Here is a 12,825-nt window from a genome sequence, read left to right as displayed (position 1 = left end):
CAACACCACTACTGCCACCTCTGGATTTGAATCCCAACCATTTTTTCTTCAATTTTAGAATTACTTTCTGTTCTTTAATTTACAGTTTGTTTTTCCTTCCTGTAAATTTATTTTTATTAGATTTAATTTGTGTTTTATTTCTTTCCTGCAGATCTAAAATTCAGCAGGTAAGACGGAAGGCCTACCTCGAGAAGTTCGAGAGGCAAAGGAGAGATCCGGAGACTACTACCTCTAATCGGATTCTCAAACACTTTTATTTTGTTCCCTTTATTTATTTGTTTCTGTTATTTATTTTTATCCACTTGTTATTCTCAGTACTGTTCGAATTTGGTTTTAATGAATGCTATATTTTTCTTTTTAATTAATTAATTTTATATTTCTGCAACACTCCTTCGTGTTCTATCTCTCGGATCTAAGTACGTAATTATTTTTTCCCTGCTTCCATGTGGATACGACCCATTCTCATCACTTTACTGTGTTAGTAGTTTTTGAGAATCAGAATAAAATTATAAATGTTTAAACTGGTGTTCCGAAGTGTTTAACGAAATGCTTCCGGACACACCATGTTTTTGGCGCCATTTCTAGGGAAGCACGGAGAAAAAAATTTATTTACTTTTTCCGGATCTATTTCATTATTTTTTTATTTCATTTTTTTACTTTTATCTATTATCTCATTTTAATTCTTGTTTCTTTTGATTTTGTAGGACGGAATAGCGAAAGGTTGGGTACCGGAGCATTGCGGGACTGCAGGAGAGAAGAGAAGAGAAGAGAAATTGGATTGCGTTTCAGGTGTAGTTGCCCTATTTTATTTTTAATTTTAGAAATCCTCCTTTTTGGTAGAATAGTGATTTTTGAGGTTTTTGAATTAAATTTTTTTCTAGATCTGATTTTTTTTAGTATTATTTTGCTTCCATTTTGTTTCTACATCTATTCTTCTTTCTTTATTTTAATTTCTTGTTCAATTTTTTTTATTAGGATTGTGTTTTTCTTTTATTTCAGATTAAAAAAACAAAAACAAAAAATAATTCGTTTATTTTATTTTATTTTATTTCTTGCAGAATAATTTTCTTTTGTTCATTTTATTCTATTTTATTTTCGGTTTAAATTTTAGATTCATTTTTTTTCTTTTATTTCAGATAAAAAATAGTAAAAAACAAAAAAAAAGAAATAAAAAAAAGTTCGTTTATTTTATTTTATTTATTTTTGCAGCGTATTTTTCTTTCATTAATTTTATTTTCGTATTAATTTTTAGATTTCTGTTTTTCTTTTATTAAAAAAAACAAAAAATATATAAATAAAAAGAATTTCAGCATGTTTTTTCTTTTATTTATTTTATTTTCGGTTTAATTTTTTTAGATTTGTATTTTTTTCTTTTATTTTATCTATTTCTTGCATAATTTTCTTATCTATTTCGGTTTAATTTTTAGATTGGCAATTAGTTTGTTAGAATTTATTTTTGGTAATTGTTAATTCTGTTTAGCACAATTAATTGCTGTTTTATTTTCTGTTTGCAATTATTATTTGTTGCTTTATTTAACTTCTTTGCTTTTAGTTGTTTAATTGAATAATTAATTGCTAAATAGGAAATTGTTGAAATTTTCGAATTTGAGTTTAAATTTCAAATATGAATTTAAATTTAAATTTTAATTCGAATTTGAATTTGAATTTCAAATTTCGAAATTTAAATTTTAAATTTTCGAATTTAAAAAAAAATTGAAAAGGAAAAAAGATAAAAATTAAAAAAAAAATCAAATTTAAATTTTAGGAATTTCAATCTCAAAATCTGAATTTGAATTTAAACTCCCAAAAGTTTAAATTTTGAATTAAAAAATATAAAAAAAAAATTGAATATTTCTCTTGCATTTTCATTCCAATATTTAGGTTTTATTTTCTAGAGCGTGCATCATATAGGTTTATTTAATTGCTGAAATTATTATTGTAAGTTGTTCCTTTTGCTTAGTTGTTTGCTTTATTCTTTTAAGTTTAATTGATGAATTTCATCTTAGAAATAATTGTTCATTCATTGTAGTTAGTTGCATTTTGTTGTGTTTATTTTGTCTTTCCGTTAATTCATTTAAGGGCATCCAACCTAAATAAGATAAGGTGGGGATTTCATCACCCTTCCTTGGTTCAAAAATCACCACCATTCACATGCGGTTCACCCTAACCCTAATTTAAAATTTGGATAGAAAGATCCTTTAGGGAAGCCTCACATTTGTTTCAAAGGTGTGTTGAATTATAGGAGAGATTGAAATTATTTTCTATAATCGGCGGTTGGTGTCTAAGGAAAGAGGTTAAACGGCTAAGCCTAAGTGGGTTTTGTGGTTACTTAATTAGGTCCTTGCGAGAGCAAGGGGAGCCTTCCACATCCCCACCTCTTACCTAGCTAACCAAAGGAAGTGGTGTAATTCCAAGTGAACCTAAAAAGATTAACATTGGTTGAACCACTAGTTTGGGAAACCCTAGCTCAGCCCTAGGTCGTGTGATTGATTTGTTTGCCTTTAAAAAAATAATAAAAAAAGAAAATAAAAGAGAAAACAAAAAAAATTAAAAATTCAAATTTGAATTTAAATTTTAGGAATTTAAATTTCAAAAATTTAAATTTTGAATTAAAAAAAAATAAAAATCAAATTTGAGTTTAAATTTCAGAATTTAAATTTCAAGATCTAAATTTGAAATTAAAATTAAAATTTTAAATTTCAAATTTCAAAAAAAAAAGAAAAAGGGGGTTAAAATAAAATGAATTCAATGGCTGGAGTTTGTGGAATGAGAAATTACTTCTAACCTGAGCCACAAATAGATTGGAACCATGTGTCTCAACAATTGGACAAGATTAATGGTATGACCCAAAGACTTGACCAAGTCCTTGCTCGTCGTCAACAAATTGGCCCATACGCAACCTTGTCATCCTATCCATCATGTTCCATCTGTGCAAGCCCGGCCCATCATGTCAGCCAGTGCCCTGCAGCAGGCCCATGTCAACCAGTCCATCCAAACCATATACATGTGGCCAATAGATTTTTCCGACCCAAGGCTAACCCATTCTCTAGTCCATATAACCCTGGGTGGGAAAATTAGCCCAATTTCAATTATAGGGCCCAAGTCCAAGAAAACCCCCTACTAGATATGCACTCTCAATGGTCTGAAGCACAGATCCACTGGGAGTACAATGATTACCATGGGACTCAACCGGCTCGACTATGTCAAACCTATACACAGTCCCAATACAACCTATCTAACTCCATGGCCCACCAATTTCCAAGGCCACAAATGTAAAGTCAATTCCAATAGATGCATCCTAGAAACCAACCAGCCCAACCTTATCAAGCTTACCCACAACCTCCTCAAGCACGTACAGTAGATGACCAATTCATGCAACTTCAGTATTTGATCTTAAATCAGCAACAATTCATTGATAGATTAGAGAGCCAAATAGGATGATGTGTGTGTCTGCTACACACTTTTTATTGTATCATATATGGTATTTATGGAAAAATTTTAATGGTTCTTGCCCTAATTGACCTTAAGTTTAGGAAAACAAGAGTTTGGAACAGTTTCGGGGTGATAGAGCATGAAGACATGGTGATATTGCTACAAGGAAGCACTTCGGCCTAAGAAAAAAGAGACACAGCCGTATGTTATCTGGGAGGCTCCACTAGGCGATTATTTTTAGCAGAGTTCGAGTAGGAGTAGGACTCTAAAGCTGCAAGAAAGAGTATAAAAGAAAAAGGGAAGGAAGAAAGACTCTCTCGATTTTTTCACAAGAACCAAAGGAGAAGTGCTGGGAGAAAGATCACGAGGATTCCGAAGGAGAATTGGAGAGGAGATCGGGATTTCACACAAGAATTTTTAGGTTGCCTTCTTGTTTAATTCAACAATTTCGGTGACCCATGTTCAACTAGGGCTTTCTTTTGTTTGAATCTTTTATTCTTTCTACAATGCGAACAATGATTGATTTTATTTCAGTTATGTAATTAATCATTTAATTTAATCCAATTGATGGTTATTTAGTTATTGGGATTTCTTGATTAGGGTTTTAATATTAAGAGTAACTTCGGCCGATTTGCTCTTATTTCTTGAGATTACTTATATTGCTTGAGAAAGGGTTAGGTAATCGGTCTAACTGATCAAGGGAACAAATTGAATGTACCTTAGAGATAATTTACATGATTCGTTTGGCATTCATTCAACAAGAACTTCTATCATTCGATTTTCTTGCCATTAATGCATCTACAGTAATTAAACCCTTGATAGAGATATAGGAGCTATTACATGTTAGATAGATTTGCATGTGCTCGAAAGAGACTGTTCATGACAATAGGGAAATCGCCAAACCATAACTGAAATTAACATTAGTTGGATATTTTAATAAGATAATTATGGAACTGATTTTGAGATCAATTGAGTTTTCGTGAAGTGCTTTCTCTATTTAGTTAGGGTGATTTAATTCGAGAGCACCTAGGATAGTTAGCTAATTAGGAGTTAATTAATTAAATTTTGGATTATCAAATAACATAAGGTAGATTAAGTACTAGTAGTTGTTGGATTAGTCCTTGTGGGAACAATACTTCATTTAATCATCAGTATATTACTTGATCAACTAGTGCACTTGCTAGTGCAGTTCTAAGTGCATCAAGTTTTTGGCACCGTTGCCGGGGATTATCATAACACATTAGGAATCATCTACTATTGTTAATCTGGTTTTGTATAATATATCCATGTTGTGTGTGTTATAGTATCTTTACAACTTTGACTTGCTCAGTATATGACATGCAGCAGTGGGAAGGAGAGCATCATCTACGATCCAGAGATTGACCGAACTCTTCATTGTCGCCTTAGAGCCTTGAAGCAAGGCAAGGCTGAAAGAACGAAGATGGCCGAGAAAAGGACTATGATGGACTATGCCAAACCAACCCTCACTGGTGCAGCCTAGAGCATAGCGAGACCAGCTATAGCTGCCAACAACTTTGAAATCAAACCGGCAATCATCCAGATGATTCAGAACATGGGTCAGTTTTGTGGTTTGGCTAATGAGGATCCCAACACTCTGCTAACTTCTTGGAGATATGTGACACATTCAAACACAACAGAGTTAGTGATGATGCTGTGAGACTCAGATTATTTCCTTTTTCTTTGAAGGACGAGGCTAAGACTTGGCTCGACTCTCTACCAGCTGGATCGATCTCAACTTGGGATGAAATGGCCATCCACTTCCTATCCAAGTATTTTCCTCCATCCAAGACTGCAAAAATGCAGAATGACATCACAACTTTCACTCAGCAGAATGGAGAATCATTATATGAGTCATGGGAGAGCTACAAGGAATTATTGAGGAAGGTTCCTCATCATGGACTTCCTGTTTGGCTCCAGGTTCAGACATTCTACAATGGACTAATGAAAGCAAATAAGACCATCATGGACGCTGTAGCTGGAGGGTCCATTAACAACAAGACACCAGAGGTTGCTCCTGCACTTATTGAAGAGATGGCTACAAATAACTATCAGTGGCATTCCGAGAGAGCCCAAGTTAAGAAGCAAGCCGGCATTCACAACGTAGACACTTATATAGCATTATCTGCACAAATTGGAGCTCTCAGCAAGAAGATCAATGACATGCAGTTGACAGCCATGCAAGTTCAAGCAATAGCCTGTGAATGGTGTGGGGGAGGTCATATCAGTACCGAATGCCAAGTTGGAAATCAATTCATGCAGTCCCCTGAGCAAGTGGATTTCATAGCGAATCGTCAAAGGCAGCAAGGTAACCATTATCCTCGTGCCTTTAACCCCGAATGGAGGAATCACCCTAATCTTTCATGGTCAAATCAAAATGTGGTGAAACCTCCTCTTCAAAATTTCGCTCAATTGGAAAAGAAATCCAATTTAGAGGAGCTGATGACTAAGTTCATATCAAGTGCGGAAACAAGATTTCAGAATCAAGAGGCATCGATTAAGAATTTAGATGTTAGATAGTTTTGTATGCCCTTAGCTTCAATCAGAAATATGTACATTATGAATTTATTGTAAATGAATAAAGTACACATTTGATTCATGTTCCTATGGTGTGTTTCTATGTAATACCCTTAAACTGGACATTTAATGAGACTTGTGTTAGTTTAGAATGTTCACAGCCATTGGGTAAGTTTAGAATGTTCACAGTACACATTTGATACTGTGTGCTGCCAACTGTTGGGGTGGCTTGTCTCAGCTACCAGGGTGAGACCCAAAGCACATGCAGTGTAGGATTAATAGAACCTTTGAACCAGACCAGATTTCCAGTATTGCCCTGTACCTTGGAGATAGATGGAAAAAAATGGAAAGTTACACCTGACCCCTAGACTCGATTATGATACTATGCTAGGTGTCGGATTGGGTTGTCTTTGATGTACCAATCAGTGAGATCCTTAGCGGGGGTCAAAACCTGGGTATGTTGGGACAGTCCGAGAATTCATCTGAGTGGGTGATCATAGTGACAGGATTAGCCCCTTTGTCGGACAAAGGTAATGATCAGGGATGCACTCTCTCTGATGGAAACCAAGACAGCCGGCAGTTGATTTCAATTGTTGAGATTTTGTTTTGCAAAATATATTTATATAAAGATATATATATGTTATGGTTTCAAAATGATTTGCAAAATGTTTTAATTCCCGAGATCCATGTAAGCAGAGAGTGCAACACTATTCCTTGCAGTCGAGGGAGAAGTCCTCCCTTGTCGGGCAGTGTTTGATCATTATAGACTGAGAGGTTAAGTGTAAGACCATTGAGGATAATACCTGATGGGCTAATCTTGCATCTGCCCACAGTCCCTGGGTGTTACAATGTGGCTTGGCCTAGGGACCACTTTGGGTAAGTGATTGGGCCCATAGAGCCCATAAGATGGGTTTCAGGGGGTGCACTGTCCATAAACAGTGTATTCGGCCGGGCCTTGTAACAAAGGCTGGGCTGAACCCATGTGGCTGATGTGTAGGTCAATGTTAGGGTCCCACGCCATACTAGGAAGCCCAACTAGGCAGCAGTTTGAAAGGCTAAGTGAGTACATAACCTTAAATGGGCCTTAAGCCCATTTCGAATTGGGCTGATTTGTTAAAGGGGGCGAATTCTAAGATGGATCAGCTAATAGGATTGGGCCTAGAACTTATCCACTTAGAGAGTTCAAGATCTAAATAAGATTTAGATCTGGAAGCCTCCTAACTAGATTAGGAGATGTCTGATCTGATCTGCAGATAAGATAAGGGTTCTCCCTTATCACTTAAAGGGACTTCTAATCCAAATATAATTTGGATCAGCAGCTCCTAATAGGATTAGGAGCTGATCCCTTTAAATCTATAAAAGGAGGGTGCGGCAGCCTTTAGACATGCAACCTAAGACTCTTGTCTTCAGAGCTGAAATCACAAAAGAGAGATTTCTGCAACCTCTGCAAAATCTCTCTTGCCGCCTCCTTCCTGCCGCCGCCAACCTACAGTTCGATCTCCAGTTCTTAGGAGAAATCAAGATCTGATTATTGTTTAGAATAGGTCTTTATGATTTTCTTGATTTATGGCCTGTTCATACAAGAGGAGATTGAATTCAAGGTTTGCGCAGGGAACCTGCAAGATTTGCAGTTTCTTGATTTATTCATTACATTTGGTCTGTAAATAATTTTTTTTTTTTTTATTTTTAGATTCAATGTATTAGGTATTCGATCTGATGTAATTATAATAAAAATTAGGTTTTCTATTTATTTATTTTTTTTGGATCGAAGATGGCGACGCAAGGAAGGAGATTTCGCAGATGGGACATTCGCTACCTGCAATTTACAGTTTGTGAAACTGCATTTGTGATCTAACCTCTGTTTTGCAGGATGGATTGTATGAACAGCCCTGGATTGACTGATTCTTGTTTTGTTTTATCAGTTCTTTAATTTCAGATTATTTTCTTGAATTAAAGATTTAATTAAGGATCAAACCCTAGACCCATTCGAACCATGATTGGTTCTAATTGTTTGGACCGAATCTAGGGTTCGATCAAGAATGAATATCAGCCCTAATTTTTGTCTAATGGGCCTAAGGATTGATAATTAATTGGATATTTAATTTGGCCCAATCTGTAAGGCCCAGTTTTAAATTGTTAAAACTGCCAGAAGCCCACTTCAAAGGATAAAGCTATATGGGCCGAACTGGGTAACCCTAATTCTGCCCATATACCTAGATGATATTAATTGTTAATTTTATGGATTAAAATGGGCTTCAAATGGGTTTTTACAGATAATTAATTGATTGGATCAATTCCTCCCTGCATGTGATGTATGGATGTGTGATGTACTACGTTCATGGGCCATAAGTGCTTGGCCCATGCAGATTCGATAGTGGCTCTTACGCACACCATGGCTGAATGCACATCATTGCCATGGTGTCCCTCCTGGCCATTGGATGACCTTCCTCTATGGTGGGCCCCACACCTCCTGAAGAGGTTACGTGCGGAACCCTAGCCGATTTAGGCCCACCGAAATTTGGCTTTATGAAAGTCAGTGGGAGCCATTTTGGTTTGACCTAAAATAAATTAGGGCGTAATTCTTGTTCCCTCAAGTAAATATGAGTGCATGTGATAGGGAGATTCATGTGATGAACTCTCTAAAGGCCTTTTATCATTAGCATGAGGGTGGGTCCTTCAGTAATGAGGAAACGCACCAGAAAATGGGCTATCCATTTGTTGTTGGGCTTTTCTAAGTGTTTCATAAGATGATAGGGGCGTCATAGACCGATGTGGGAGAGGCTTCACCAGAAAATGGGAACTCTCTCACGGTACCTTGGTGTTCACGAATATGATGGGTGAGCACATACTAGACAGAAAGGTTTACCTGAAAACGGCTCTGAACCTTGTTTGACAGAGGCCAAAGGGAAAGCTCATATGATGAGTGGATATGATCCTTCATAGAAAGGTGGTGGGGATTTGCAGCTGAAACAGTTGGCTCCATGCATTCTATGTGGTTTCCCACATTTCCAGAGACAAGTCGCTGTCTCCGTCCCAAATAGGAGGGAAAACTCAGAGATGAACAAATGGGAATGGAACATAGATTAAAATCCATGTCTGTGATATGAACATGAATCAAATAAGGTTGTGGACTGATATTTGTTGTTTTATCAGAAAATGGCAAAGGGACAATTTGCAAAGCTTCTTGACAACAACAAGCTTAAGGGCCCAAACTATGCCGATTGGTGTCGTAACCTAATGTTGGTTTTAACATCTGAAAAACTGGACAAGGTAGTCAAGTCTCCTGCCCCGGAGCGTCCGGGTGATAGGGCTTCTGAAGCCCGCAGGAGAGAATTCCAAGATTGGGAGGATAAAAACTCCCTAGCCCGCTGCTATGTCGTTGCTTCTTTGGACAACTCAATACAGAGGCAGTTCGATCAGATCAAACTCGCTAAGGACATATTGGACAGTCTGAAAACAATGTACGAAGAGCAGAACCGTTCTACTCAGCAGAAGGTCTTGAAAATGTTCATGACCGCTCAGACGTCCAAGGGGCAAAAAGTTCACGACCATTGTCTTTGGATGATGGGATACATTAACGAGCTGGAAGGCCTTGGATCCGGGCTAGATCTTGGCACTCAAGTGGATGCCATTCTGAACTCCATGCCCTCTTCCTTCAATGGGTTCATATTAAACTACAATATGAACAAGTTGAATGTCAGCGTCCAAGAGCTCAGCAATATGTTGCAAAGGGCCGAGGACTTACTTAAGAAGGATGAGCCTGTGGTGATGCTTGTTGAAGCTAACAAAATGGGCAAGAAAAAGAGGAAGGCAAAGAAGCCTCAGAAGAAGACTACCAAGCCCAAGAAGCAGAAGAACGACAGGACAGCAGATGCATGTCACTTCTGCAAACAAACCGGCCATTGGAAGAGGAACTGTCCTTAGTACCTGGAATTCAAGAAAGGTAATTTCAAATCTTGTGTCATAGAAACCAACTTATTGGTGGCTTCTGTGTCCTGGTGTATTGACTCTGGGGCTTCAACTCATGCGTGTAGCTCACTACAGGGGTTCAAAGTAAGCAGAAGGCTGAATGATGGAGAAGGGATGCTCTACTTGGGGACTTCTGCAAGCGTTGCAACTACGGCAATAGGCACCGTAGAATTAAAATTTAGAGAAGGAAATATTGTACTTAAAGATTGTCTTTTTGTGCAAAATCTAAGAAGAAATTTGATTTCTGTCTCAAAACTGTGTGCGGATGGATATTCTGTCTTTTTCAGTAATACGATTACTATTAAAAGAAACAATAAATTCATCGCATATGGGGAATGGGAGAACGGTCTCTATGTTCTACATCCTTTTCTAGAAACTAACATAGCCGAAACTACATCGGCTGAAATCCCCAGGAAAAGAGCACGTGATACAGTTAATCCCACATGCCTGTGGCATTACCGACTTGGCCATATCGGTATTGACCGAATCACAAGACTGGTAAAGGATGGTCATTTGGATTTTCTAACTGTAGAAGATCTTCCCACTTATGAGCCTTGCCTTCAGGGTAAGATGACAAAGAGGCCATTTAACGGTAAGCCTGAAAGATGTACATGCACGCTTGACCTTATACATACTGATGTATGTTGTCCCCTGAGTGTTAGGACCCGTAACCAACACGTGTATTTCATTACATTCACCGATGACTATTCTTGGTATGGTTATGTGTACCTAATAAGACATAAGTCTGAATCCTTTGAAAAGTACAAAGAGTTCAGACAAGAGGTCGAGAAACAGTTAGGGAGAGAAATTAAGTCCCTTCGATCAGATCGAGGCGGCGAATATTTCTCTGATGAATTTAGGGACTACTTAAAGGTAAATGGGATAGTATCACAGTTAGCTCCTCCTGCTACGCCACAACTTAACGGTGTTTCAGAGAGGAGGAATAGGACCCTATAAGATATGGTCCGGTCACTTCTCATCCATTCAGAGTTACCCACTTCCTTTTGGGGATATGCATTAGAGACTGCGATATATGTGCTGAACTGGGTTCCAACCAAATGGGTTCCTAAGACTCCCTTTGAGCTTTGGACCGGAAAGAAACCAAGTGTACGACACTTGAAGATTTTGGGTTGTCCGGCTCACATTAAAAGAACGAATCCGGACAAATTGAAATCCAAGACTAGCCGTTGCCTATTCGTAGGCTACCCAAAGAGCTCAATGGGCTACCTATTCTATGAACCAAGTGAGCAGAAGGTGTTTTGCAGTCAGAATGCACAATTCTTGGAAAATGACTACATCCTAGACAATCTTCGTCAAGAAATTGTTCTTGATGTGGAGAGCTCAGATGCAGTGGGAGGTGTCCCACAAGTTCCAGGTAGTGACCAACCTAGAAGATCTACCCGGGTGTCCAGGCCACCGGTCCGTTTTGGTTACGATCAGGATATTTACCTGGTCGAAACCTTGACTAGTGAAGAGGATCTCGTGACTTATACGGAAGCTATGTTGGACATAGACTCCCTTAAATGGGTAGATGCCATGAGAGCTGAGATGGACTCAATGGAGACCAATGGAGTCTGGACTCTAGTGGATCCACCCTCCGGGGTAAAAGCAATAGGTTGCAAATGGATCTACAAGAGGAAGAAGGGCCCCGATGGCAGGGTTGAGACCTACAAAGCTCATCTAGTGGCGAAAGGATACACTCAGAAAGAAGGCATCGATTATGAGGAAACCTTTTTGCCCGTGGCCATGCTTAAATCCATTAGGATCCTGCTAGCTGTAGCAGCTTACTATGACTATGAGATTTGGCAGATGGATGTCAAAACTGCGTTCCGGAATGGAGATCTTACTGAAGATATCTATATGCAGCAACTGTAAGGTTTTGTAGCTGCGGGTCAGGAACACATGGTGTGTAAGTTGAATAGATCCATATATGGACTCAAGCAAGCTTCTAGAAGTTGGAACATCCGATTTGACTCTACGGTCAAAAAGTTTGATTTTGAGCAGAATCCGGATGAACCCTGTGTTTACAGGAAGACTAGTGGTGACAAGGTTATGTTTCTGGTTCTGTATGTAGATGACATTCTACTCATTGGGAATAATGTAGGAATGTTAACTATGATAAAAGTATGGCTATCACAGCAATTCTCCAAGAAAGACCTTGGAGAAGCCTCCTATAGACTGGGTCTTCGACTCTATAGAGATAGATCGAAGCGGATAATAGGATTATCCAAATCTGCTTATATTGACAAAATAGTCAAGAGATACAGCATGGAAAATTCCAAGAAAGGAAATGTTCCTTTCAGGCATGGAGCCAATCTCTCCAAGAAGATGTCTCCAAAGACCTCTGAGGAGATCGAGAGCATGAAAGGTGTTCCCTATGCCTCATCAGCCGTAGGGAGCATCATGTATGCCATGCTGTGCACTCGTCCTGACATCGCCCAGGCAGTGAGTGTAGTAAGCAGATTCCAGGCCAACCCAGGGCAGGAGCATTGGACTGCTATGAAATGCATACTTAAGTACCTTCGAAGGACAAAAGAGTTTTGTCTGGTATTCGATGGTAGTTCACTACAAATGCAAGGGTATACAGATGTGGATTTCTAGTTTGATCCAGATGATAGAAAGTCTACATCTGGATATGTTTTCACGATAGGATCGTGTGCTGTTTGCTGGAAAAGCAGCAAACAGGGGTCCACAGCAGACTCCACAACCGAGGTCGAATACATTGCTGCAAGTGAAGCTGCCAAGGAAGCCGTGTGGATGAAGAAGTTCGTTCACGAATTGGGAGTAGTTCCATCCAGCACATCACCCATCCCATTGTTGTGTGACAACAATGGAGTGATTGCTCAGGCTAAGGAGCCACGAGCCCACTCGAAGTCGAAGCACATCGAG

The 12,825-nt window shown here is 38.5% G+C and overlaps 1 non-coding gene and 1 pseudogene across 1 annotated transcript; one reads left to right on the top strand and one right to left on the bottom strand.

Moving 5' to 3' along the window:
- The window catches only part of LOC148800608 (uncharacterized), a 35,243-nt pseudogene extending 30,310 nt beyond the window's left edge, over window positions 1–4,933 (top strand).
- A 315-nt stretch (window positions 4,934–5,248) lies between these two features.
- Window positions 5,249–5,355, bottom strand: LOC148800607 (small nucleolar RNA R71). Its single transcript, XR_016071046.1, has one exon. It is a non-coding gene; the product is annotated as a small nucleolar RNA R71 (small nucleolar RNA).
- Between the last annotated feature and the right edge of the window lie 7,470 nt (window positions 5,356–12,825).

The sequence above is a fragment of the Nelumbo nucifera genome, chromosome 4, assembly GCF_055504915.1.
Source record: "Nelumbo nucifera cultivar China Antique chromosome 4, China Antique-T2T, whole genome shotgun sequence".
In the NCBI taxonomy this organism is placed as follows: Eukaryota; Viridiplantae; Streptophyta; class Magnoliopsida; order Proteales; family Nelumbonaceae; genus Nelumbo; species Nelumbo nucifera.
The sequence above is the reverse complement of the archived record's forward strand: the minus strand, read 5'-3'. Positions and strand labels throughout refer to the sequence as shown.